We start from the raw sequence: 26,304 nt of genomic DNA, 5'->3' as shown, positions 1-26,304 counted from the left end.
GGAAATCCAATTTAATCTTCTTGAATATGTTAATTTTTAAACACTAAAGGATAGGCACCATATGGACATAGGTGGATATATAATTCCACAAATCTAATTAAGCTGCACCTCATTCAGAAAAAAATAAAATTTGTACATAAATAGGCACAACTAAAGTGAGAACACCTGTCATTATTATAGACTTAAATCAGATAGCAAGGGTACTCATAAAAGAATTACACAGACATTTTTAAATAAAATCATTCACCCAACGACAACAACAGATTTCTTTCAGGCACAAGAACATTCCTTTTGGTCAAAATGTTATGTAAGGGGAAGTGAAGGGAATCCTACGCAAAGCAGTTTTATTTGCTCTCTCTCTGTCCAGAGGAGGCCACAAAAATGATCCCAGGGCTGGAGCCCCTCTGCTACAAGACCAGGCTGGGAGATTTGGGGTTGTTCAGCCTGGAGAAGAAAAGGCTGCGGGGAGACCTTACTGCAGCCTTCCAGTACAGGAAAGATGGGGACAAACTTTTCAGCAAGGCCTATTGTGACAGGACAAGGGGTGATAGTTTTAAACTAAAGGAGGGTAGATTTAAGACCGGATATAAGGAAAAAATTTTTTACAATGAGGGTGGTGAAACACTGGCACAGGTTGCCTGGCAAGGTTGTGGAGGCCCCATCCCTGGAAACATTCAAGGTCAGGTTGGACTGGGCTCTGAGCAACCTGATCTAGTTGAAGATGTCCCTGCTCACTGCAAGGGGCTTGGACTAGATGACCTCTAAAGGTCCCTTCCAACCCATAGCATTCTATGATTCTCTATTTTCAAATCTATGCAGCAAAGGAAATTTGACCGTAAGATTAGCTATTTCAGAAAATCACTCAGAAGGCTTTTTCATGTCACTTAAAAAATTGTCACCAATGGATATGTCTGGTTGGTCCCTGTCATGGTTTCAGCTGGGATAGAGTTAATTTTCTTCACTCTAGCTGGTATAGTGCTGTGCTTTGAAATTAGCAGGGAAAAAAAATCCTGTGGAGATAACACACAGATGTTCAGGCTGTTGCTGGGTAGCGCTTATACTAGTCAAGGACATGTCCAGCCTCCCATGCTCTGCTGGGTGCACAAGAAGCTGGGAGGGGAGGGGGCACAGCTAAGAGAGCAGATTCAAACTGACCAAAGGGATATTCCATATCATGTAACGTCATGCCCAGTATGCTACCTGGGAGGGGCTGGCCAGGGGAGGGAGGGAGCAATCGCGGCTCGGGGACGGGCAGCGTCGGTCGGCGGGTGGTGAGCGGCTGTATCGTTCGTGGTTCTGCGTTTTTTTCCTGTTTTCCCTTTCCTTCCTTTTCCCTTTTATTATATTAACATTATTGTCATTATTATCATAATCATTTATCATCATCATTTTATTGTAATCATTAAACTGTGCTTATCTCAACCCACAAGTTCTTTTGCTCGTCCGATTCTCTTCCCCATCCCACAGGGGTGGGGGAGGGGTGTGAGCGAGCGGCTGCGTGGTGTTCAGTTGCCAGCTGAGGCTGAACCACGACAGTCCCTCACACTGGTCCTCTGATTACTGCTGCAAAACTGAAGAATTAATGCATTGTTCCTATAGATGATACTGTTTGGAGACAAGATCTTCTGTATTTATCTGAAATGAAGTAAAAGTCAGAACCAAAATTCAGATTCTACTCTCGAACACACCAAAACCAGGCTTCACACAGATGCTCTATTTGGTGTATTTTGGGCATCCATACTACTAGCTTGAAAAGTTAAAGCTGCCCTTTCCTTAATGGTTCAATGACAATAAGCACAACTACAGAGTACCCAGAGAACCTGCCAAATCCTTCAGTTAAACATTCAACATAACACATTATGATCTTAATCACTGAAAATTTTGTCAGCCAATACATCATAACGATATATTTGAAGTTTATGTTCATTGAATCATGAATCAGAGTCCACATAATCTCAAGTCTAAGTCTTACATCATAGACAATCTTACAGGAATAAATTAAGGCACTCTTAGGACTACAATGAAATGGCTGATTAAGTGAAGGAGGGGACAGCCGTGGATGTTTACAAGCCTTACTGAAGTTAGAGTGTTCCAACACGATCCACTGCTAACATTCTTTATAGAGGAGGTCTTAGTACAAGATCTGCCTCTCACTTTGTCAGGTAAGCAATGCTTTGCAAGATTCAGATCTGAGAACCCAAAGGGAATCTTCACTGATAGCTTGCAAAGATGGGCATAACGAAAGCTAACTCAGTTCAGACCTGCAGGATTGCACAGAAGAGACTGCTGAATCCAAACACCTGTCTCATCAAAAGAAAGAAGAACTTTTCCTCCCAGCTTAAATAATCAGCATTATGCCTATGGGGTGAAAACTAAACCTCTTGACTATTTCTAATTATTAAACCTAAATTGGCTGCTAGGGACAGGTTAAAATACAGACACCATATAACGCTGTTGCACTGTGTGAAGAACTGGCAGTGTTGCAGAAAGTTAACACACACTTTAAGCATGCTGCTGGCAGACAGCCAGTAAATTTTTTTCAGATACAGCATGCACACACATGCTAAGAGCAGAACTATTTGTGTGTGTCTGCACGTGTGTGTGCGCACACACAAGAACCAAGAACTGCTTACAGAAATACCAAGTCAGCTCAAGCTGAAAACCAACCAGCGTGGCTGTTCCATCACCCTCCACAGCACACACAGATAAACTCCATGGCAACCGCTGCCACAGCACTCTTTTAGCAAAATCTGCAGTTCCTCAAACATGCAGCTAGGGATACAGCCCCATCTCCTTTTGCATCTTCACCCTTTCCCACAACACTCCGACCACACAAACAGGAAAATGCTGGAAAAGCAAGCAGCTGAGAATAAAAATAACCTCTTATTTTACTTCCTTGAGAAAGATGAGGTCTTCACCCCACCTGTCATCCCTACAAGGCCTTACATGACGGACAACAACAACTCGCACCGTGTTCTCACGGGCACGCATGAAACAAATCGGTAACTGTTTCAAATAATGCCAGAATCTCCTCAGTTAAACTAGTCAAGAAGCTATTTCCTTTATCTTGTGTCCTGATAAGATGAACTCGTATTTTGAGCACTAACAGACTGCCAAGTATTTCTAGGTCTGGAGTTGCTCCTGTTAATAGTCCTTAGAGATACTGAAGTGGAAAGCAATTTTCATCATGTAACTTCTTTAAAACGTGGCATTTACATCAAGGCCACAAAAATATTCTCATCTCCTCCTTCTGCCTGCCTTTCTGACTAAGCTTTCCAGTGTGGGGGGGCTCAAAAATGCTCTGAAAGGGGAAAGAAAAATCCCATATGTGATCTTGCATCCTGTCCAAGCTCAATTTTTACTCCAAGTTTTAACATTCACTAAACCAAAAAGAGACAAAAGTGCTTTAATATCTGAAACCAAAAGCACTAACATACTTTTACCTTTCAACATTTAGTACATAGAAAAAGCTTGCAAGGTTAGATACTTTCATTCTATAAAGGACCAAAATAGATTTTTTCCCCCAAAAAAGTGTTTCAAATATAACACAAGCATTAAAAATGCACTGTTTTTTCCTATGTGCACAGGTTTCTCCAAGACTCACATCTCCTATGAAAAAGTACCTCTATACACACCCATTTGTTTTGCTGCCTTGAGGAAAGTCATGGGGAGCAACCAGCCTTTTAAGTCAAATTCACAAAAGTTTTTGTTCTTATGAAATCACCAGGTGATTTGAAGTATTTCCACACCTGCTATCACAAAAGGTATTACACTGCAAATTAAGTAACACTACGCCTACTGTAACAAAATGCTGTCAGACAACATACAGAAAGATATTAAAAACAATTAATATAAAAACTGCTCCCCTATACTTGCAATATTTCACTCCAACAAGATTAAAAAGAAGTTTCTGAAATTTTTAAAATTATCAAAGGTCCAATATGTTGGCAATAAAAGGTAAAAATCACCGAAATGACAATTTCTTTTCACAGCTTTTGCTTCTTAAAAATTCTTTCAACTTGGTCAGGTTGATCATTAAAATGACACATTATACAAAAAGTGCTAAAAAAAAAACCCAAACAAAAACCCCCAAAGAAAACAGCTTATCTGGTTGTACAGAAGGTTCACAGGTATGTGGTGGCAGATCTCATTCATAGATTGCCAGAAGCAAAGTGGATAAATCAGGACGCAAACATACATACCACCAGAGGCTGTTCTTCTTTGCCAACTTAATAAACCCATTTAGATATGTAGTTCCCTCTGAAGCAAAAGTGAAGACAGTGCAAGAACATCTAAACTGGAAAAAACAAAAACAGAAAACAAAACCCCACCATCAAAAGTAAGCACAAAAGTAACCCCTATAGCCATTGTTTTACCAGCATTTACTAAATTTTGCCATGTATGGCACTGAAGTGCCATTCTCTGCAAGCAGAAATGCAAATTTTACACTTCTGTAAGTAATATGCATGTAATCCAGTTGCAATTACCATAAATTCAATCTCATTACTAGTTATATAACTCACAAGTCACTAAAAGACACTCAAGCACTGACACTACCTCTGGCCAATGAAGTCCCTGTGCCTTAATTTCTGAGCAATCTGGAGAATTTACTAACTGTTCATACTTGTCTCAGCAAATATTAGAATAACCATGTAGGCAATCACTAATGACCATTGTTCTTATAGATTTTCTTGTTAGAGGAAAAAAATATTGAGCTAGACAGGCTTTTGATCAGACTTGGTACAGCCATTCTGGACTCCAAAACTTAACTACCCTAGCTGATTTCAAACCCAATTTACTTACTACTTTCATCAGTTCATTATGGTTTTCCTAATACCACTGAACTATGAGGAGACAGCTGCAGCATAATTTTAAGAAAACATACTTCGGTATTCTACCAGAAGATAACTGTTCTTTCTTAAGCTTAAATTAGCTGCACAACTGGTTCAGTGAAGACAATTAAAGGGCACCCTGTTTGGAACCAACTTGGCTGGAACCAACAAAAGTTACTAGTTGAGTTGGGTTTTTTTTTAATTTGTTTGTTTAAAATAAATTTAGAAACTGTTAGTTCCAGTTGGAAGGGGCCTACAAGGATCATCTAGTCCAACTGCCTGACTACTTCAGGGATGACCAAAAGTAATGCATGTTATTAAGGGCATTGTCCAAATGCCTCTTAAACACTGACACACATGGGGTATCAATGACCTCTCCAGAAAACCTGTTCCAGTGTTTCACCACCCTCTTGGTAAAGAAATCTTTCTTAATATCTGGTCTGAACCATCCTTGACTCAACATTGGAACCATTCCCATGCATCCTGTCCTTGAATCTAGGGAGAATTGCTCAGCACCTCCCTCTCCACACCCCCTTCTCAGGAAGCTGCAGAGAGCGATGAGGTCACCCCTCAGCCTCCTTTTCTCCAAATGAGACAAACCCAGAGGCCTCAGCCGCTCCCCAGAGGACAGGCCTTCCAGAATTTGGTATCAAACATCAGAATGGTTAGCTGCCATCGACCAGGATAAGAGAATAAAGAATACTGAAAGAATCTTACTTTCTACCTCCAGCAATATCAACAATATACTATTCTACTTCACTGGCAACTGCCACAACCTAAAGACACATTTACGATAGACCATACAGAGCTCCACACTCAATTCTGAATTGTTTTTCATCATTGCACTCATTTTCCTCTTTCTTCATTCCAAAACTATTCCTCCAGATGTTCATCATTAGAATGTTTCTTTCCTTGATGAACCATGAACAAAGTCATATTCAGACACTGTGGGCGTACAGTACAAATGAGAATATGTTAGCACTATTAACATACTAGAAGAGGAAAATAGGACTGTATTAAGAAAACAGAATGAAACAATAATGTGGTTATATTTGTGCCCCTGTGCTTGCATTCAGTCACTAATGTGAAACTTGCATCACCATCTACATCACATCCAGCTTCAGCCTAGATGCTTGTAAGGGGCGGGGGAAGAAGTCCCATCTTTTTGTGTTACTGCTAAATGAACAGAAAAAGGCAATTAGCAGCAAGGTATCTAAAATCGTGTGTTGCCTGTTCTCCACATCTAGATGTTTACGTACCTTCCTCCCCCTGCCCTGCTATGCTTCCTTTGTTTACTATCATCATTTTAATATTAAAAACAGAAAAAATTTAAATTTTCAAAATCCTTCTGAGTCTGAGCAATTTACAGCTGCTTTGTCATTGCAGTGACAGACCAAGCCAGTCTGGAAGGATTTCTAGAGAATTTCTTTAAATATTTCAAAGAAGCAGCTGCTGAGTGCTAAGTGCATACTTGCTAACCCAAAGAAAAGCTAATGCACAAACCTCAGAAGCACAGAGCAACACTGGTGTAAAACTATTTTATTCCTGACTGACAGCATCCCCTCTGAAAAGCTGAGTACGTTCAAACACTACATCCTATCTTCACTTTCCTGAGTGCCCCTGTCCAGGCAAGTACCACCCCTCAAACCCCATTTCTCAACACCTCGCATATGATTTCTGCAAAGCGGAGAGGAAAATGACCACATGTCCTATGGTAAAGGCAGCAATGATCCATGTGCACCCCACTTCCTTCAGAAAATAGCAATCTTCTGTATGCATTCTCAGCCCTTCCATGACATACAACGCATGCACATATGAGACTGGACAGTTGAGTTGTCTAAATAGTCACGTTTTATATGAAAAGGTTCTTTTCATTTCAAGAGTCCTTTTGAAATAATTCAACATTAAACCTTAGTGGCCATTTTATACAACACGAAAAATTCTGAAGTATTCAAAAGACTGGATTTAAATAATAATTGCCTACTAAGAGTTTAGTAAGAAAAAAAGCAGTTAGGCTACAGAAGATTAAAAAGCCATTACATTTATGACTAGAGATCCTCCTAAGAGAAAACTGTCTTGTGTATTTTCAGTTTTCGTTTCACCGGAAATTCCTTAATATATTTATTATGCTTTAGGCAACAGTACCACCTATTGATAAAATAAGCCATGAACAATTTAGTAGTTTCATGCACATTCTTTTCTGAGAAAATTCTTACTCTAGTTAGTAAAAAATAATGAAAGCGTAATGGAAATAATACTTCAGTACATAAATCCCTATACTGAGCTGTGACAAGATTAAGGGATGATACACCTTTCAAAGGGAAGCAGCACCCCAAAGTTTAGTGCCACACCAGTCACTGTTATGCTACCAGCACAAATACAGAAGTTGGGCGGAACTAGCAAAGTAAGCGTGTCCCAGATTTAGCATCGCTAGACCTCTCAGTCTTCAATAGATTGAAAGGGAATTTTAAGCAAAGCCACTGGAAACATTGTTAAGGGTTTGTGGATTAACTATGTATTAACCCCACTGATTTAGCTGACCACAAACTGAAGTCAAGTATTCTTCAATAACATGCACCATTCCTGAGAAAACAGGCTGAAAAACTGATTCTTGCAGCACCTCCCAACAGCTGCCAAGGAATCAAGTCTAACTCATGGAAGAGCAGATTCAAAGTTGACTTCTCTTACTAGAATTGTCTCAACTCTTCCACTTCTTTCCGTTGCTTTCCGTTGTCATTGTGAACATGACAAAAATGCCTCTCAATTAAAGCAGTAATTTCTAGTGAAACATTGCATTCTGATTTAAATTTCTAGTTGGAAGTTTCATACTTAGTACCAGTCTCAAGATTAGAAGACACCCTGCCTGTCACACTAAGCATCATTAACATATTTTGAAATAGTATAGAAACAATAGATCATACAGAGGAACTATTAAGGACTAGTATTTGCAATATTTGCCACAAAAGCATAACAGACGCTGTGGCTTCTGAGTGTTCCATTAATAATAAGCTGGTTTTGTGTTCAAATGTTAGAAGTCAGCAGGAGCATCTCACTTGTTCTACTATAAATGGGGAAGAAAAAAAAAAGTTGCATTTCTTAAATGAAAAATTATTACTATAAAGCTACTCCAAAAAAAGAAATCTAACATCCTTTGCTGCCACTTGGAATATCTCGTTCTGTGTCAACCATAAACACCTGTGGACTCTCCTCTCCAAACCTTATTTAACCAAGTTTTAGAACACTTCAAAGTTTTCAACGTTCCACTAGGTGGCACTGACTCTTAACTTACTACAGGCCTGTTTTCAAAATCTCCTGTCTTGTTTTAATATGTAATCATAACTCAGAAAATAATATGTTCTCACCTTTGAGAGATTACAAAATGAAAATGGAATAAAGTGCTTTCTAGGTTTTAGGGGGGTTATGCAATTACTCTGAGAACCTATTTTACAGCATCCCTTAGAAAAATAATGGAAATAAATATAGAGAAAGCACCACGATTTGGTTGATGTGAAGTCAGTCAGAAGACAATGCTAGATTTTTCTGTACTGTCCTAAGTCCTGAAGAACAGAATTTACTCAGGGTTGGCCAAAATTTACCCCTCACAGCCTTTATAATTCCAAACTACTTTCACACTTGTACTAAATTTGCCTTACCATTTTGGCTGACAAAGCAAATATTTTGGAAGAGATCTGCAAAGTGTAGGAGACTGCAGTTAGAATTACTACCTTGCCTGTGATTTAATCTATACTCCAATGATTAAGATGTTCATGTAGGACCGTGATAAATATTTCCTCTTTAGCATGAAGCGTTATCCACCACAACTATTGCCATGTTCCTTCACTGCTTCACTTGCATAATGTTAGTTTAGAAAGCCTGCTGTCTCTCTCGACTCTGTAATACCCACAGTCTTAATAACTATCTTTTCACCGAATTGCTGAGGCTGGAATGATTCTCTTGAGATTACATAGTCCAGTGCCTCTCCTCAAGCAGGACAGGCTCCCCAGGACCACGTCCAGTTGGGCTTTGATTATCTCCAAGGATGATGCAACTTCTCTGTGCAACCTGTTCCAGGGCTTGATCATTTTCACAGTGTTTTCCCGTGTTTAGGTGCAATTACATGTACTCTATTCTATTTTAATTTGCGCCTATTGCCTCCTCCATTCACTGGTTACCAGTGAAAAGATTCTGGCTCCATCCCCTTTACACCCTCTCACTGAGTACTTCTATACATTGGTGACATCTCCCCTAAGCCTTCTCTTTTCCAGGCTATGCAGCCTCAGCTCTCTCAGCCTCTCCTAATATGAAACATGCTCCAGTCCCTTAATCATCTTCATAGGTCTCTGTTGGACTCATTCCAGTAAGTCCACAGCTTTCTTGAACTACGGAGCCCAGAACTGGACACAGCACTCCAGATACGGCCTCACCAGAACTGAGTAAACAGGATGGATGGCTTCCTACAACCTGCTAGCCATGCTCTTCCTGGTGCAGTCCAGCATGCTTTTCCACAGTATTGCAGCAGCCAACAAATAAAAAGCAAGACAAAAGTGAAGAACGCCTTAATTGAAGACAAATAGATGAAAGAAATTCCCTTTTCTTCCCCTTTCCATTTTTCATTGAACTAATGCTGCACACTATGGTGGCAGAGATCGATTTACAATACTCCTAGGACCCTTCATCACTGACCAAGGAACAGGAGTCTTTGTGTGAGGTGCAGTACATACAACACAAACAAAACAAGAAGTTATACAGAGCTATCAGGACATGGGCAAATAGCATAAACCATGCAAATGATAGACTTACAGACTATAAGAATATAAAAGAACAGAAGAGGATTACAGTGTGACACAAGCACTTCTGAGTTCTGAAAAAATACTGCAGCTTTATTTCTTAGGAATAACAGGGAGCAGTAAATTGGGAAACTGAAGCAAAAGCTTTAATGACTATTCATTTAAGTGAATAAAATAATGGTCGCTATCCAGCACCACTTCTTCAGGTCTGAATCTTTTAGGCTGGTAACTAGAAAACTGCTGGAATTTGTGAGTACTTGATGAGGCCTATTCTGAACATTCTTGACAAAGGGGATTACAGTTCAATTAGAAGAACACTCTGTATGGGTGGCAGGGGAAAGGCAAGAGTGGGTGAGCAGAATCAGTATGCTTGCTGTATAGGAAAGAGATTCTCAGAGAATTTAACTGTTTTAAGTGCCTATGTATATGTAAACAAAGATTAAATGTTAAAAAAGATAAAACTACATGAACAAAGATCAATGTAAACAAAGATGTTCTACGGGGGACTTCAATTCTCCAGATGTCTGCTGGAAATAAAACACAGCAGAGAAGAAACAGTCTAGGAGGTTCCTGGAGTGCGTGGAAGCCTACCAGAGGAGGTGCCTCACTTGACCTGCTGTTCACAAACAGAGAAAGACTGGTGGGGGATGTGGCAGTTGGAGGTCATCTTGGGCTTAGTGACCATGACAATCATATCAAGAGTTCTCATAACCAAGAGTTCTCAATTCTTGGTGAAGTAAGAAGGCGGGGTCAGCAAAACCACTAACATGGACTTCAGGAGGGCAGACTTTGGCTTGTTCGGGGCACTGCTTGGGAGAGTCCCTTGGGAGGACTCCTGAAGGGCAAAGGGGTCCAGGAAGGCTGGGCTTTCTTCAAGAAGGAAGTCTTGAGGCGCAGGAGCAGGCCGTCCCCAAGTGCTGCAAGATGAACCGGTGGGGAAGATGACCGGCCTGGCTGAACAGGGAGCTTCTGCTGGCACTCAGGAAAAAAAGGAGAGTTTACCCCTTTTGGAAGAAGGGGCAGGCAACTCAAGAAGAGTAAAGGGATCTCGTTAGGTCTTTCAGAGAGAAAATTAGGCAAGCAAAAGCCCAGCTGGAACTCAGCCTGGCCACTGTTGTAAGAGATAACAAAAAAAGTTTTTACAAATATATTAACAACAAAAGGAGAACCAAGGAGAACCTCCATCCTCTATTGGACTCAAAGGGGGACATCATCACTGAGGATGAGGAAAAGGTTGAAGCACTAAATGCCTTCTTTGCCTCAGTATTTAACCATCAGACCAGTTATCCCTGGGGTATTTATTCAGCCCCCTGAGCTGGAAGACAGGGACAGAGAGCAGAATAACCCCACCCCCCCCCATAATCCAGCAGGAAGCAGTTTACGGCCTGCTGAGCCACCTGGACACTCACAAGTCTCTGGGGCCGGATGGGATCCACCCGAGTATACTGAGGGAGCTGGCGGAAGAGCTTGCCAAGCTACTCTCCATCACTGACCAGCAGTCCTGGTTAACAGGGGAGGTCCCAGATGACTGGAGGCTTGCCAGTGTGACACCCATCTACAAGAAGGGCTGGAAGGAGGATCTGGGGAACTACAGGCCAGTCAGCCTGACCTCAGTACCGAGGAAGGTCATGGAGCAGCTCATCTTGAGTGAGCTCACCAGGCATGTGCAGGACAACCAGGGGATCAGGCCCAGTCAGCACGGCTTCATGAAAGGCAGGTGCTGCCTGGTGGATGTGGAAAGGCTGTGGATGTTATCTAACGTGACTTTAGCAAAGCCTTTGACACTGTCTACCACAGTATCCTCCTAGAGAAGCTGGCAGCTCGTGGCTTGGACGGGTATACTCTTCGCTGGGTAAAAAACTGGCTGGATGGCCGAGCCCAGAGAGTTGTGGTGAACAGAGAGAAATCCAGTCGATGGCTGGTCACGAGCAGGGTTCCCAAGGGCTCAGTTCTGGGGCCCGTTCTGTTTAATATCCTTATCAATGATCTGGATGAGGGGATCAAGTGTGCCCTCAGTCAGTTTGCAGGCAACACCAAACTGGGCAGGACTGTCGATCTGATCGAGGGCAGGAAGGCTCTGCAGAGGGACCTGGACAGGCTGCATCGATGGACCGAGGCCAGCTGTATGAGGTTTAACAAGGCCAAGTGCCGGGCCCTGCCCTTGGGTCACATCAACCCCAACCCCAGGCAGCGCCCCAGGCCTGGGGCAGAGGAGCTGGAAAGTGCCCGGCAGAGAAGGCCCTGGGGGGTGCTGGCTGACAGCCAGCTGGGCATCAACTTCTATAACCACGTAAACAATTACCCTATGTTAACTGGCAACTACTTCATGAAAGTGAAACATGAACACAAACTCCATCTCAGCAAATTCTAATATTACTATATAAAATGAGGAAAAAAGGGAGAAAGTATTGCTGCATAATGTCCAAGAAAACAAAGTGCAAAAATATTTCTAGCTTAGCAACAGTAACTACAAAAACAATACTTGACCTTAATGAAGAACAAATAATAAATATAAAACCCCACAAGTTAAGGAGCCAGTAACATCTTGATCCACATCAAGAGAGAGCTGCAGCTCTCTCTCCAGCAGAAGTCCTCCCTCAAAAGTCATCACCCTTCAAGCAAGTCTGCTGACTTGCATAGGTTAGAAGGACAAGATACATATTTAGGAGAGCTATACTTTAGGGGAATCTCAACAGAACAGTCACAGGAGAAGAAATATATATCTGCTGTATTACAGTATAATACTATCACGACTCTAACACGACTCTAGGTTCTCTAAACATAAAAGAAACAACAGATGCTTCTGTAATCTCTGGTATCAAACATAAGTGAAAATAGGAAAATACCTGCTACTTTAATTACAGTTGCATACTTACAGTGGAATAAGGTAGCTCTGCACTCACTCAACCCATTTTGCTGTACACTGCCATCAGTCCATTGTTGGGTCCAGCTCTGGCTATTCAGCAGGCTTATCTCTTGTTTAAAAGCATGACATTCCTGTAAAGTAACAGGAAACAGGATTATTGTGACATTTATTATACAACTCAGTTCTTCTCAAACTGTGCGTGCCTTACCTGAAACACGCACCCTGGTATTTTTATTCTTAGCTCTCCCTCCCAGCTCTGGTGGCTAGTTCCCCATTCTAGTTTCACTGCTATGTGACAAATTCCAAAACTCCAAAGAACATGCCACAGAGGGAAGAGCGACATATTAGAAATTTAATAACTAAATATTCTCCAAATATGTACCTGTAACTCTTCCTCACTCTGTCAGTCAACACAACGTCCAAGCTGATATTTGTTTGCCTGTTGGTTTTAATCACTTCTTTCAAGGTGCTTTATGAATCGTAAATGCTACTCATTCTCACTTTTTTCCCCCCTCAAGACTTAACTAAACAAAGCAGAAAGGACACAAAACCAAATACAATCATTCTTTCTCTGTATCAGCAAATTAAGCCCCAGCCCTTCCACCAAACATGATCATCAACAAATGTGAGAAAATACTGTTTAGGTAACTAACTTTGGTGATATTTAGACGTAGCCCCGCCCTTTTCTCCTCTTTTGCCTTATACCAACATTTGTAAGGACTAATATTTAAGAAAATTATGTATGAAATAAGAAGAATCGTCATCTCAGAGATAGATACTTCATTTGGAAATTGACATGAAAATCGCATTAAAACCGATGTTGCTTTGATAAAGTTAAAAATTGCAGATCACAGTGTTACTACTGTGCCTCTCCTATTGTTAAGGAACATCACTTACAAAAATGTATATCTTCTAGTCTTTAAATACATGTAATTCCTACTGGCATCAGAGAAAGCTATCTTTTGCTGGAAAAGTAGTATTCTCTTCATACACTCAAGACTCACCCAAACTCTGAGTACACAATCAACAGGCTCTCCCTGCATGAGCAAATGATCCGAGTTCATAAAAGGATCAAAATGACAAGTTATGAATGAGTTAGCATCCACTTAGGTAGTTCAGCCAAAGTTACAGACATAATACATCTTCACACCGCATCTCAGCTTTGTCAATCAGGTTTGCTCCCTGGCAATTATGTTTTTGTTTTGTGCATGTGGCTGTGCGTGCACTCTATTCTGTCTACTTCTTTCACTCTGAATGGCTCTGGAAACTAACTTTCCAAGTAAAATTTTGATAAGTCTGAAAAAACTGCCTTTGCAAACTCTGTGCTGGCAGTCTCTAGTGTTTCTGAACTTTCCAGTTAGGCAGCATTAATTCTTCCTGTTTCTCCACCTCCCCCATGCTGTTAATAGTCAAAGGTCATTTGGTAGTGAAGACAGATGTCAATTAGGCAGACAGAAAGAATTTATCAGGAACAGACACATGCCACCTGATGTCAGCAAAGTCCATGAAAACATTAACAAACAGGGAAGAAAACTGCCTCTTGTTTCAGAAAACAAATTCGGCTGAAGACTGTATCTAGCGTATTGCTCAGGAAACAGAACAATCATGACATAAAGGCCAGCTGAAAGTTAGGCTTCCATTGACAAAAAAAATAAGACAGTTCACAAAGCAATGAAAAGCAGTGAAAAGACAAGAGGCAAAAGAGACAAGGCACAGGAAGGTAAGTCCCCATCTTACGTTAGAAAAAAAATATTCACAATGAAAATGCTTAGGCATTGGAACAAGTTGCACAGAGCGATTATGGAATCTCAAAATTCAAAACTCGGGAAGATGCTGAGCAACCTGCTCTGAAGTGGCCCTGCTTTGAGCAGGGATTTGGACTAGATTATCTTTGGAGATTGCTCCCAACTTACATTATTCTATGACTAGAGTAATTCCTTATTCTAAAAGCTGCGTGTTTTCTTCAACATCATCTCAGTCCAAGCGGGAGTCTATGAATACCTAAGCATACTGTTCCATATCCCACCCTAAACGTCTAAGTTTTGCATAGTTGTTCAAGAAGTGTTTGGACAACGCTTAGATATATGGTTTAACTTTTAGGTTGCCCTGTGTGGAGTCAGAAGTTGGACTCGATGATCCTCGTTTCATTTGTTTGTACTCTGAACATAACAGCAGCTGTACCAGGAGAACCTACTCATCTGTGCAGCACAGCTTCTAAACCCCATACCGGTTCATAGGTAGAACGTACCGAAAAACAGAAGACGAGGGAAATGACGTAGCACTACTTCCTCAAAATATTTTTTCCAGTCGATCATGATTTGCAGATCGGGGACTTCCTAAGTCACAGATGAAAATCTTCACACCTAATATTATCCCTAGACTTCCCTCTCAGGAATTACCAGTTGCTTTCTAAACATAGAAAGTTTTTCTTCAAATCTTGGAGCATCTACAACATCCTCTAATGAGAAGTTCAGCAGTTCATGAGAAAATTAATGTTTTTGTGAAAAATGCCCACCCTGAAGCTTGCTTTTTTTAGTCTTATTTTATGCTCTCTGGTTCTTGTATTAAAGACAACAAGTTAAAAAAACCAATCTCACTGTTCACCTTCACAATTCATGATGCTAGAAAGATACTGTGCCCTCTCTCAGACATCTCTTGTAGGCTGAGGGCTCCTAGTCAAGTTACAGTTTACTCCTTGTAAGTCAACCACATCCTTCTCTTCAGCCCCACTGCTCCTCTCCACAGCTTCTCTAATTTTCTCACGCCCTTTTGAGGATGGAGACAGAAGAACATCACACACTGTTCAAGATATACACCTGCTGTATACCTGTTCTTTGGTCTTCTCTTACAAATCCTTGCCACTAACACTTTTCTGATCACTTTCATGCTCTCACAGATATATCTCTTGCCTATCTTGAAGAGGCTGACTGCAGCAAACATTTCCCTTTTATGCTCAAGACCCTCCTTGATCCTGCATTTAATCGACCAGGCTGATCTTGCTCTTTAAGTGTCTCATCACAAATTCTTAAAACATTTTCACTGCTAATTTTGGGACACTCAGAACTTTTACCTTCCTCTTTAAAATGAGGATATCAAAAATTGTGCGTTATAATCCAGTATCGTGCTCACCAAATGCTTTAGAACTTAAAAATCTTCTTCCTAATTCTGTTCACTACTTCCTTGTCTGGTTATTTAGAGATAGAATTAACCCTTTTCCCTGTAATGTTGCTGAGAGTTCTTGTTGCGTTGCTTACCTATTCTGACCACCTGCACCATTTGCAGGATGTCTGCTCCTCAAAACACATTCCCTTGTACTTTAGATGAAGCCTACAGTTCCTCTTCTTCAATATAAAAATTTCTTTGACCTTCATACAAACTCTACTGAAATATATAGCACGCCCAGTGGTCTACTTCACCCTGTTCAGATTGACTGTCTTAACTGTTGATGTTTTTAACAAGTTGCGGCATTTTCAAACGTTAACCATGACATTCACAAATCTATTGCCAGATCACTGATGAAGCTGTGCACTGTCAGACCTATCGCAACTCCCTATAGATGTATTCTTCCTAAAAAATGGTTCTTTCATAAGCTGCTAGTACCGATATATATCGGATAGACAGTAAACTATCCATTTATCTTGTTTGTTACTAAAAGGATAATATATCATTTTTTTTTTAAGCTGAATATCACACAGTATTAGAGTGCTTGATTAAGTTAATATATTTATCATTTTTACCTAGTTACCTTGGTCAATTCAACCTACAATTACATACAAGAACAAAGTTAGGTTTGGTTAGTAAGACAAGTTCCTCATAGCACTATGTTGCCTAACTACCCCAATATTTCTGTTCTTCAACATATTATTAAGTAAAAGCCATTCTATTTTCCCCTATTATTTTGTTTGATATGGGTAACCAAGGAAATATTAAGGAATAAGTTTCATGGAGCACCTGCCTTTCATTCGCTCAACACAAGAACTTGCTGTCTTCAAAATCAGGACTGGCAGGCCAGTGATCTCAACTTGTAACTAGCAATTTAAGAAGAAATCTGGTTCTCAGGCTTTTAAGTTCTTTATCCTCAGAAGACACTGTCTGACATTTATTATCTGGGAAATATTTCACAGTTCTTATCTGATGCGACATCCTGTTTCTTATAATAAGAAAAAAAAATTGTTACACAGACATTAATGGTTTTCCCAAACTTGCCTAGCGATAGACAAACACATCGCTAGGCTTCCTCCAGAATAGGCACCAATTCTTCCTTGCTGTCCTGAGCTCTGGTAAGTGCAACTGGCTCCAAAATCTTTGGTTACTTTTTCATCTATGGTACTTCAAAAATTCCAACTGCTACCTAGTTCTCCCAGTCCCATTGTTATATATTTATTTTGGCTTTTAAACACCTCCATTTTGAAAGTAAGTCAGTTTGAGCTGCTGATGAGAAGTGTTACTCTCCTTAAGCATCACAGGAATGGAACACATGATATTTAAATGGGACGATCTCCTGTTGAATCCCCCCCATTCCATATGAGCTAATCCCCCAAGTATAATAAAAAGTGGGAGCAGAAATTTGCAGAATAGAAGTTTTAGACAGAGAACTGTTGTTGAAAATGGAAGTTTAATTTCTAAAAAACATTGGTTTTGGCAGTTGAGAAAGGTGAGCTTTTCCTGACTGTCAATACAATTGACTACTTTAACCAAAGAGACTGAAAAACTAAAAATAAAACACAATTCGTTTTCACCATTGTTAGTTGCAGAAAACACTAAATGGGATAGAAAATATAGCAAATATGGTCACTTAAAGACTTTTTTTAAAAGAATAAATTTCTTGCTCTCGTAGTCCAACAAAACTGGTGCTTCCTTTGTAAGTTTGCTTTAAAGATATTTTACATTTGTATACATTATAAAATAAAGTATCTTTCATTTTCTAAAGTGCTCATTAGTAATGTTTTTAAATATACTACCATATCCACATGTAAAGTTTGATTACAAAATGTGCTGGAAATAAAGTTTACATGGACTGAAAAGCAAAGCTCGTAACTAATGCTCATCTTGATCTCCAGATGTCACCCCTTTACTAAAATAAGTAGACAGAAAAATTAATAAAATAACTTGGTTAAAAGTAAGAGTTTTCTAATATTTTTCTTCAAACTGGTGCTACAAGATGCAGGACGGACAACATACAGAAAACGAACAAACAAGTGCACGTAGTTCTGTCCTTATTACACACTCTTCCTGTCCTTCTCACACACGAAGAACAACTACTAGACACAGCATGAATGTTCAACATGGAAACAATTCTGACTTTAAAAGCATCTGTTGGACGTAAAAGGGAGATTGCTACGTTCAACTATTAGGTCTTTAGGTCAAGGAGTATCTTTCCACGCTGTAAGGGGCACCAACGCAGATTTAATTTTTTTTTTTTCAATAAGTCAAGATACTACACACGTTCCATTTTCTTGGGTTCAGAACCACAGACTACCGACAAAAGGCACAACTGCGAATTTCACCAATGGTTCCTTCCCCACCACATGCCAAAACCTTACACATACTGAAGCCTGCCAAAGCCAGACCAAAAGTTATCTGAAGCGATCTGAAAACAGATCTCAGCCAACCAAGGCTGCGTCTGCACAGCATCATTCGTGATATGCAAACAGCTTTCAAATTTATTCCAAGAGTCCAGTGGGGCGGATATGGCCAAACGCAGAAAAGTAACTACCCCCTTCCGTGACGCCCTCCAAGCTTCGGAAATCCAGCCAGCTGGTGAAATACCTGCACGGGCGGCGTGCACGGAGAGCTGCTGCTCCCGGGCCCGGAGGGGCGCGGGGGACCCGGGCGGCCACCGGCGAAGGCAGCGCCCGCAAAAGCCGGTGGTACAAGTGCCCGCGAGGGCTGCCCGGCCCAAGGCGAGAACCGTGCGGGGGTGTCCGCGCACCGCCGAGAGGCCGTTCCCGAGGGGCTGCCGGGCCATGCCGGGCCGCGTCCGCCGTCGGAGGGCCGCGCGGCGGCCAGGCGGGCGCTCGCAGAGCGGGCACCGGCGCCTGCCCCGGCCCGAGCGCGGCACGGCGCCCGCGGGGAGGGGCCTCGCGCGGGAGGCCGCGGGGAGGGGAGCGGAGCGGTGCGGCCCCCCCGCCCGCACACCTGCCCGCGGAGCCGCGCCAGAGGCCGCGCGGCCCCACGCCACCGCCGCCGGCAGAGACGGGCTGCGCCCCGCGCCGCGCCGGGCTCGCTGGCTCTGCGGAGTGGCGGGAGCCGCGGGCTCCCCGCGAGCGGCGCGGCGCGCCCCGGGAGGGTGAGCTCCCAGCGGGGCCCGCCGCCGCAGAGCTCCGCCCGCAGCACACGCCCGAAACGGGCACGGCGGGGGGCTGCGGCGGAGCGGCGCGCGGCCCGGCGCAGCGGGGCGGGGCAGCGCGGGCGCAGCCGCTCGGCGACGGGGGTGGGGGGGCGGCCGGGTCCCACCTGTCCCGCCAGGCGCGCGGCGCTCGTCCATGTCTCACCTGTCTGGGGACGGCGGCCGCCAGCGTCGCCCACGAGCCCGCCCAGCGCGGGGACCCCGCCAGCACCGGGGCGCCCTCAGCACCGCAGGCCGCCCACCGGGCCGAGCCCCCCGCCCGCCACCGCCGCCGAGGACGAGGCCCAGGCCGGCCGAGGGGGATCGAGGGGAGGGGACGGGGCGCGCCGGACTGACGGTCCCGCCAGCCAACCGCTGCTCCGCACGGGAGCGCTCACCAATCGGCGCGAACCGGGGCGGGAGCGTGCGAGCGCGCAGCCAACTGCGCAGGAGCCGCCACCGCCCGCAGGTGCGCCGCGCCGCCCCCCCCTCCCCCTGCGCCGGTGGGCAGGGGCTGGGGTGACGGGGGGCGGCAGCCGGGGCTGGGTTTGGAGCAGGCAGCGGCTGGGGTGACGGGGGGCGGTGCGGGCTGGGGCCGGGGCCGGGGCTTGGGGCAGGCAGGGGCTGGCGGTGACGGGAGGCGGGCTGGGTCAGCGGCCGGGCGCCGGGGTGTCCCTTCAGCGGGGCGGGCCCGGGGTCCCGCTAGACCGGTGGCGCCCGCGCAGAGCGGCGCGCCCGCTCCCCCCCCCCCGCCCTCAGTAGCGGCGCCGGGCACCGGGCGGCCCGTTCACGGGCTCCCGAGGAGACGGGCCTCGTCTGTGCGCAGAGGCGGAAGGTGGGCTGTCCTGCGGCCGCTCGTCACCCGCTGCGCTGCCGACTTCGCCTCGCCTTCCCAGGACCTCAAAGGACATCTCAACCACCCAGACCAAGCCTGCCGTCGAGTTCGCGTACAAGCACGGGTGCTGGCGTCCCCTGACAGTGACAGTAATGCGTTCTTCCAAGGCAGTTAAATGGGGCTTGGTGGGCTTCTTGAAGACACTTGAAAGTGTGAGCATTTCCACCAACTATGTACGGCTAAATTTGCCACATGCTAAATGCTTTAACTCTTAGAAGTGGTACAGTAACATTCGGTGCTTGAAGCTACATAGAAAAAGGAAGGTGCATCTTTCTCTGGATTGCGGCTCCCCTAAAAGCAATATCAGTAGGCGGGTACTCTGCAAGCATCGCTATAGGGAAATCATTTGCTCTGTGAATTGGTAGCTACCTGCAGGATTGCTTGCCAGGCCATCGGACTGAGCTGAAGGTTTGTGTATGACAGAACGAAAGCCTAATGAGGTTACCCAGAGGAAGTTTTGAGAGACTGCATGATGTCCAGAACACATTTAGAAGTTGTCTTTCCAATCTCCTAGTTGCTAAAGGTCTTCAAATGACTGTCAAATCCAGAGCAGTTGAAACAGGCATCCCAACTGAACATGTATGAGCTTTCTTTCCAAAGCAGAAAGATTCATTTTGAGAATAAGCTACAAAAATAACTTCACAGATTTGGGGTCTGCTTGTGAATATTGATGCTCACGACTCCAATATCTGTATCAAAGCCAAATGCACTATATGGAAAGGTATTTTCCCTACATTATTATCCTTGGTCCCAATTCAACCCAGAATGGCTGAAGAATTAAAATTCATTTCATATGCATCTCCAATCATTTCATAGGCATAGACTATTCTTTACTTATTAGAGTTTATCCTTTTGGTACTGCTAAGCTACATACACTTTCCTCTAAAACTTGTAGCATCAGCTCCCACTAGAGCAAGGGTACAGGATTTGCTAGCAAAATGTTTTTCACTCTGCTCTATATCACTATGCTGGGACATAAAAACAGCAGTCACGGGGTACAGACCTCTTTAAAAAATATATATGTGAGTATTTCTGGTATTTCTATAAGGATTCAGAAAAAAAAAACCCTGATAGTTACTTCTTTTCCTAATAATTATGAGATTCTGAGTTTCCAAACTGATGCTTTTAAGTGGTAATGTGTGCTGCCTAGATGGGTCTTGTGGATTACAGCAGGAGACCCTGTGAAATCCTGGATATAAACACTGCCCTGCTAAGAATGGAGTTACTCATCAGCTGCTCCCGTTGAGGGTATCATAATAAACGAAGATTGGAAACTTCTTTTTTAGTTCCCATGTCAGGTTTCTGCCAGGTACAGCACCTTAAATTACTCCCTCGTAACAGAGTCTGACGGGCTGGCCAGCACCCTCTGGTGGGAGAAAAGTGCATAGATGAGATTTAGGGTTGCACTGTACTGAGTTATTTGGAAAGGGTGGCAAAATGCATAGCCAAATAATGTCACTTCAGACAATGCCATTAGCCATATAATATCACAAAATTTTAATGAAATGTTTCTGTCTATAGTTCAACTGACATTTGACTGACTATTCGATTTAAATTGTTCCTGAATCCACGCACAATACAATTGTCATATGCTATTTCATATAGTTAATGAAATGTAGCATCTATGGGATCAGGTTCCACTTTTCCTGCATGCTTATTGCTGAAAGAAAATAAATTCTATGATCTGTCATGTTCATTGGCTACTCTAGCTTCCCCTAAAGCTGTTTTCAAGAAGTTTGCATTATGAAAAGTTAAACAATGTGGAGTGTATCTGCATGTGCACAAAGATCAATTGAACAGAACTGTTTGGGTTTGTTTTTTAAACCTAAACCATTTCTTTTCCTTAGCCTTCTTAAGATAAGTTCTTTACAAAGTCTTTTGTTTTCTATCTCCCACTTTGCTAAACGCAGTCATCAGGTCCAAACCCCTGCAATGGGGCTTCTGCAGTGAGATCAGGTCGCTCAGAGCCCTGTCCAACCTAACCGTGAATGTTTCCAGGGATGGAATCCCTGTATCCCAGGTATCCATGACCTCTCTGGGCAACCTGGGCCAGTGAGGCGGTACCTCATTGTCCTCCTTGTAAAAAATTTCTTCCTTATACCTGGTCTGAATCTCCCTTCTCTTAGATTAAAACCATCACCCCTTGTCCTGTCACAAAAGGCCTTGCTAAAAAGTCTGTCCCCATCTTTCTTACAAGCCCCCTTTCAGTACTGGGAGGCCGCAACAAGGTCTCCCTGCAGCCTTCTCTCCCCCAGCTGAACAACCCCAGCTCTCCCAGCCCGGCCTCGCAGCAGAGGGGCTCCAGCCCTCAGAACATTTCTGTGCCCCCTCTGGCCCCACTCCAACAGCCCCGTGTCTGTCCTGTGCTGAGGAGCCCGGAGCTGGAGGCAGCGCTGCCGGGGGGTCTCACAGAGCGGGGCAGAGGGGCAGGACCCCCTCCCCCGCCCGGCTGCCCACGCTGCTGGGGAGGCAGCCCAGGGCACGGTTGGCTTCTGGGCTGCCAGCACCCGTTGCTGGCTCGTGTCCAGCTTTTCATCCCCCAGCACCTCAAGTTCTTCTCCACAGGCCTGCTCTCAATCCCTTCATCCCCCCGCCTGTATTGGTACTGGGGATTATAAATTTTTATAAATAGCATTAATAATAGCATTATAAATAGCAAAATATCAAAATGCATCTAATAAAATTGTCAATAATTAAATTCAGAATTAATATTCCATTTATAGTAACAGAACTATCTGTTACCTCTTGAAGGGTTTTGAGAGAACCTGTGTCAAAGTGTCTACTGCTGCTTTTTGGTTCTACTATCCCCTGATATTTATCCCATCCTCAGATAAGGCTTTGCATGGGAATGACCACATCTTTCCTTCTGCTGACTCTGCTACATAAATGGTAATTTCCAGCAAAGGAGATATATAGCAGAGCCCAGCAATGTCCTGTAAATCTGTTTGTTATTTAAAATTATGAACTATTAAGTAGTTTCAGTTACCAAACAGGTTTTTGTGTGCATTTGTCTGTCAGTGTTGCTTGAAACTGATTTAGAGAATACCTTTTTCAGGCTTTACCAAATTAGTACTTTGGAAATAAGTTACTTTAGTTTATGCAATACAATTCTTTTATTGGATATCTCTGCCGAAATAGCCTGAAGTATTTTCCAAGTTATGAGGGACAAACTCTAAACCAGCAGATAAGTTGAAGTTTAACCACACGTACGGTTCTATGGCACTGTAATTATTGCCATGGATTGCAACTTTAAACAAATATGAACTACCCAAGGTCAATGGTAGATAGAACTAGATGAAGTTAGAATCATATGCAGCAAAAATGCAGCCTAAGATTAGCTAGAAAAAATGGAGTTAAAGAAAAACCTGAGTAATTTCTAAGTGTTAAGTGTGAAGAATAGCAGAATTATTGATAGTCTAGAGACATTTTTTAAATCTTAAAAGAATCTGATATACACCACCACAATTTCTTTTATTTCCACATCTTCATGTGGACAAAACAGAAAAAGAGGGATCCTTTGAAGCTACCAGCCAGTTTACACAGGCAATTGGCCTACGTCGTCTCAACTCTGAGCACAGTGGAACCGTTATCAGAAGATTTTTCCTCTCTGTAAAAGGAAATAAACCAACCTTAAGAAAGCCTGTTCAGATACTGTGAAGTCTTCTGATGTGTTATGAATGACTCTTGAAGTGACAGGCACTGTGTTTTACACGGTGTGAAGATCTGATTATTTCAGCTTTATTTGACCACCTTGACAAGTTTTGACTCATCAAACCTACAAAGACACATTTCTAATCTTGTCACTGTGGTCATATCCTTCCATCGTTTTCCCAAGCCTTCTCTTCCAAAAGCAACTGCGTATCTTCACTTCTAAGGGCTTTTCCATTGATCCCCAATACATCTATTTTCTTGTCATCACATTTCACTTACATCTAGCCAGGGTCACTGTCCTTCGCCTGCTTACTGTGTTTTCAAACAAGCACCTTTGTACTTTCTCTGATACTGCCTCACATTGATGAATTCTCCATCAACCTTGCAAAACTGCCTCGAAAAATCATCCCTCAAAACCCGCCTTTGATTCAGTGCCAGAAAAAGTCCCCTGTGGGTGACTGCAACTTGCCCCTCTGACCAAAATCCTTTTATCTTTTCCTCTCCTGTCTACATCTGTTGTCTTTTGTTCTACACACCACAAGACTTCTGGGGAGGTCATACAGGAACGTGTCTGTCTTAAACACGAGCCTGATTTATAGTACCATGCAGTACAGACGGACGCTTTTTCAGAGCTCTGCACTGCCTCCGTAAGCCTTCTGTTGCACTCCATCACACAGGAGATCTTCCCTGATGCTGTTTTACCCTTTTTTTTCTGATGCCAGAACTTAAAGAGGTTTGAGGTTTGGCAAAGGGAGGTCTCTTGTGCCCACTCAGCATTATTGGCTCCTATACACGCAGTTCTTATGTCACTAGAAGAAAAGCTCCTTTTGCACAGTGGACATACGAGTATGAGCCTTCATAAAAGTGCAACTTTTCTCTAATGCCCTTGACCAAACTCCACTACATTCAGGGACAGCTGACCAGGACCGGTAGTTTACTGCTACCCATAGTGGCCTGTTTACATTTTGCTAGTGCTGCATTTTTGTGCTTTTCAAAAGAATACAATTTTAAAATGTACCCCAAAAAAAGGCACGTTAAAGGAAGTAATGTTTTCTTTCATTAACAATTTAAGTTATTTTTATAATTCACAGTGCCACTCGTGCTATAGGGCACACCATCCAGATGCTATTGCACACCTTATGCAGGCATGTTGCTCTGATGGTGCGAAGACATCCCATTCTTACAGAAAACCACATTTCCAGAAGCACCTGATATGAACCACTTCTGTGTGAAAGTTCCTAGTTACTTCCCCTTTGTCCATCTCTCCCCAAAATTTTAGAACAGCGACTGTTCTAAAGGGTAACTTTACCTGGAACTCCGTAGCTTGGATTGTACTTGCACAGCATTGTGAAGAAAACACAGCACGTTTGTTTTGCTTGACTAAAGCAAGTACAAAGCAGCCAGCTGTATCAAGGAGGAAACTCAACACTTGTCTTAAACAAAAATAACAGAGTGGGGCCTGTGGCTGGTGCCGCAGCGCAGCCCCTTCTGCATACTTGCAGACTAAAAGTGATTTCCACAAGGTGCCCAGTGCTGTGTAGCATCTGTACCAGCATCCAGTGCACAGACTATCTGCTGTAAACAAATCTACATCATCTACAATGCCGTTGTTGAGGACTGTGTCAGGTCACGCTCTTCCCAACTCACAAGTCTGCAGAGGAAACTGCTAAAGCTGCTTGTATTGCTGGTCTGCGGGAGGAGACTTACCACGGAGGAAACGGCAAATACTTTCTGAAGGAGCTTGTCAGCAGCTTGGCTCTAAGAGTTAACTGCGAGTTCCATGGACACAACCTCAGTGCATCTTATGTCTAACCTCTGCAGCTACCTGACAGGATGAAGGAACTCCTCTGACTCAAAACGAAACAAAAGGTCTGGAGGGGAACGTACAAAGCACGCTGTGTTCTGCCTCTCTGCTCTTCGGGTAAAAGCAGCCTTACATGTATTCCTCTCCTGAGAGTCATGTCTTGTTTACCCCATTCTGCATTACTTGAGTTTTCAGGCCTTATAAGCAAGGGGATTCGAACAGATGCTTTGCTAAAATAGTCAGCCATCCCGAACCTGCCTGTAGGGTCTCAGGGGACCGACCGACCCGCCACAGAAAACCCCATTCCCCAAACCCAAAACCTCAGAGCCCGTCAAGATAACTATATCCTTCAGCTGCATTAGCACTATATAAAGACACCCTTTGCTACCATGGGAGTTTAAAACTAATTTAAATTTAATTCAGCTTTTCATAGAACAGAAGTCTTTGCTAGCACACATCTCATACACATCGAAAAACTGGCAACAATGTTGGCAAATTTTAACCGAATTTAATAGATTCAGCTGTGTTTTCATGAATATAAAGCAAAAACTCTTTCTGCAAGATTCCATTTGTCCCAGGAGGGCTAAGTGGATCTCAGCAGATCTCAGGCAGTATACGGCTCAGCTGAGGACACATCAACTCCCCCGAGAAGCTGTGTGTTACGAAGGCACTTAGAGTTGTTGACAGCAGCTGCCATGAAAAGTTACAGCTGCGCTATCAGCTGAAAGTACCTGAGCACTTGCTGCCTACCTGGTGCTAAATTCAAGCCGGTGGGCTAGGAGGAGCACCCTCACCTGCCGAGAACAGCATTAGCTCTACGTTACATGTGGCATAACTCAAAATGCAGATGCCGCTGTGGAAATTAAACACTACCTCCCTACCCAACTGACCTGCCTCTGGCTTGACGCTAGAATTGCCACCGCCTGGCAGGTTTTTGTTTTGCTTTGAGAGCTGGAAAAGGTTCTGGAGCACAAAACTCAAATGATCATCTGTTCAGAACTAAAGCAGCAATGCTGGCAAAAAAGAGGAACTTCACGAGTAATTCGTCTCTAAAGATTTTTGATTCCCGGTTGGTGCACGAGTATTAAACTGCAACTTTTTACAATACTTCAGTGAAAGCATCTAAAATGCAAGTCCCTTA

At 43.3% G+C, this 26,304-nt stretch overlaps 1 protein-coding gene across 5 annotated transcripts in view; it reads right to left on the bottom strand.

Annotated features, from left to right (window-relative positions):
* Positions 1 to 26,304, bottom strand: part of RALGPS1 (Ral GEF with PH domain and SH3 binding motif 1) — a 150,964-nt gene that overhangs the window by 108,024 nt on the left and 16,636 nt on the right. For 3 of the 5 annotated variants that reach the window (XR_012663463.1, XM_075111967.1, XM_075111964.1), the window contains exons 1-2: positions 18,980 to 19,153; positions 12,496 to 12,616 (exon numbers count right to left, since the gene is read on the bottom strand). The gene's annotated coding sequence lies outside the window, so the exon portion shown is untranslated. Of the gene's footprint in view, positions 1 to 4,202; positions 4,298 to 12,495; positions 12,617 to 18,979; positions 19,154 to 26,304 lie in introns of those variants that run through there. The other 2 variants (XM_075111965.1, XM_075111966.1) reach the window with 2 other exon arrangements.

This window comes from Phalacrocorax aristotelis, chromosome 17, assembly GCF_949628215.1.
Source record: "Phalacrocorax aristotelis chromosome 17, bGulAri2.1, whole genome shotgun sequence".
NCBI lineage: Eukaryota > Metazoa > Chordata > Aves > Suliformes > Phalacrocoracidae > Phalacrocorax > Phalacrocorax aristotelis.
This window is presented reverse-complemented; position numbering and strand designations above follow the sequence as displayed.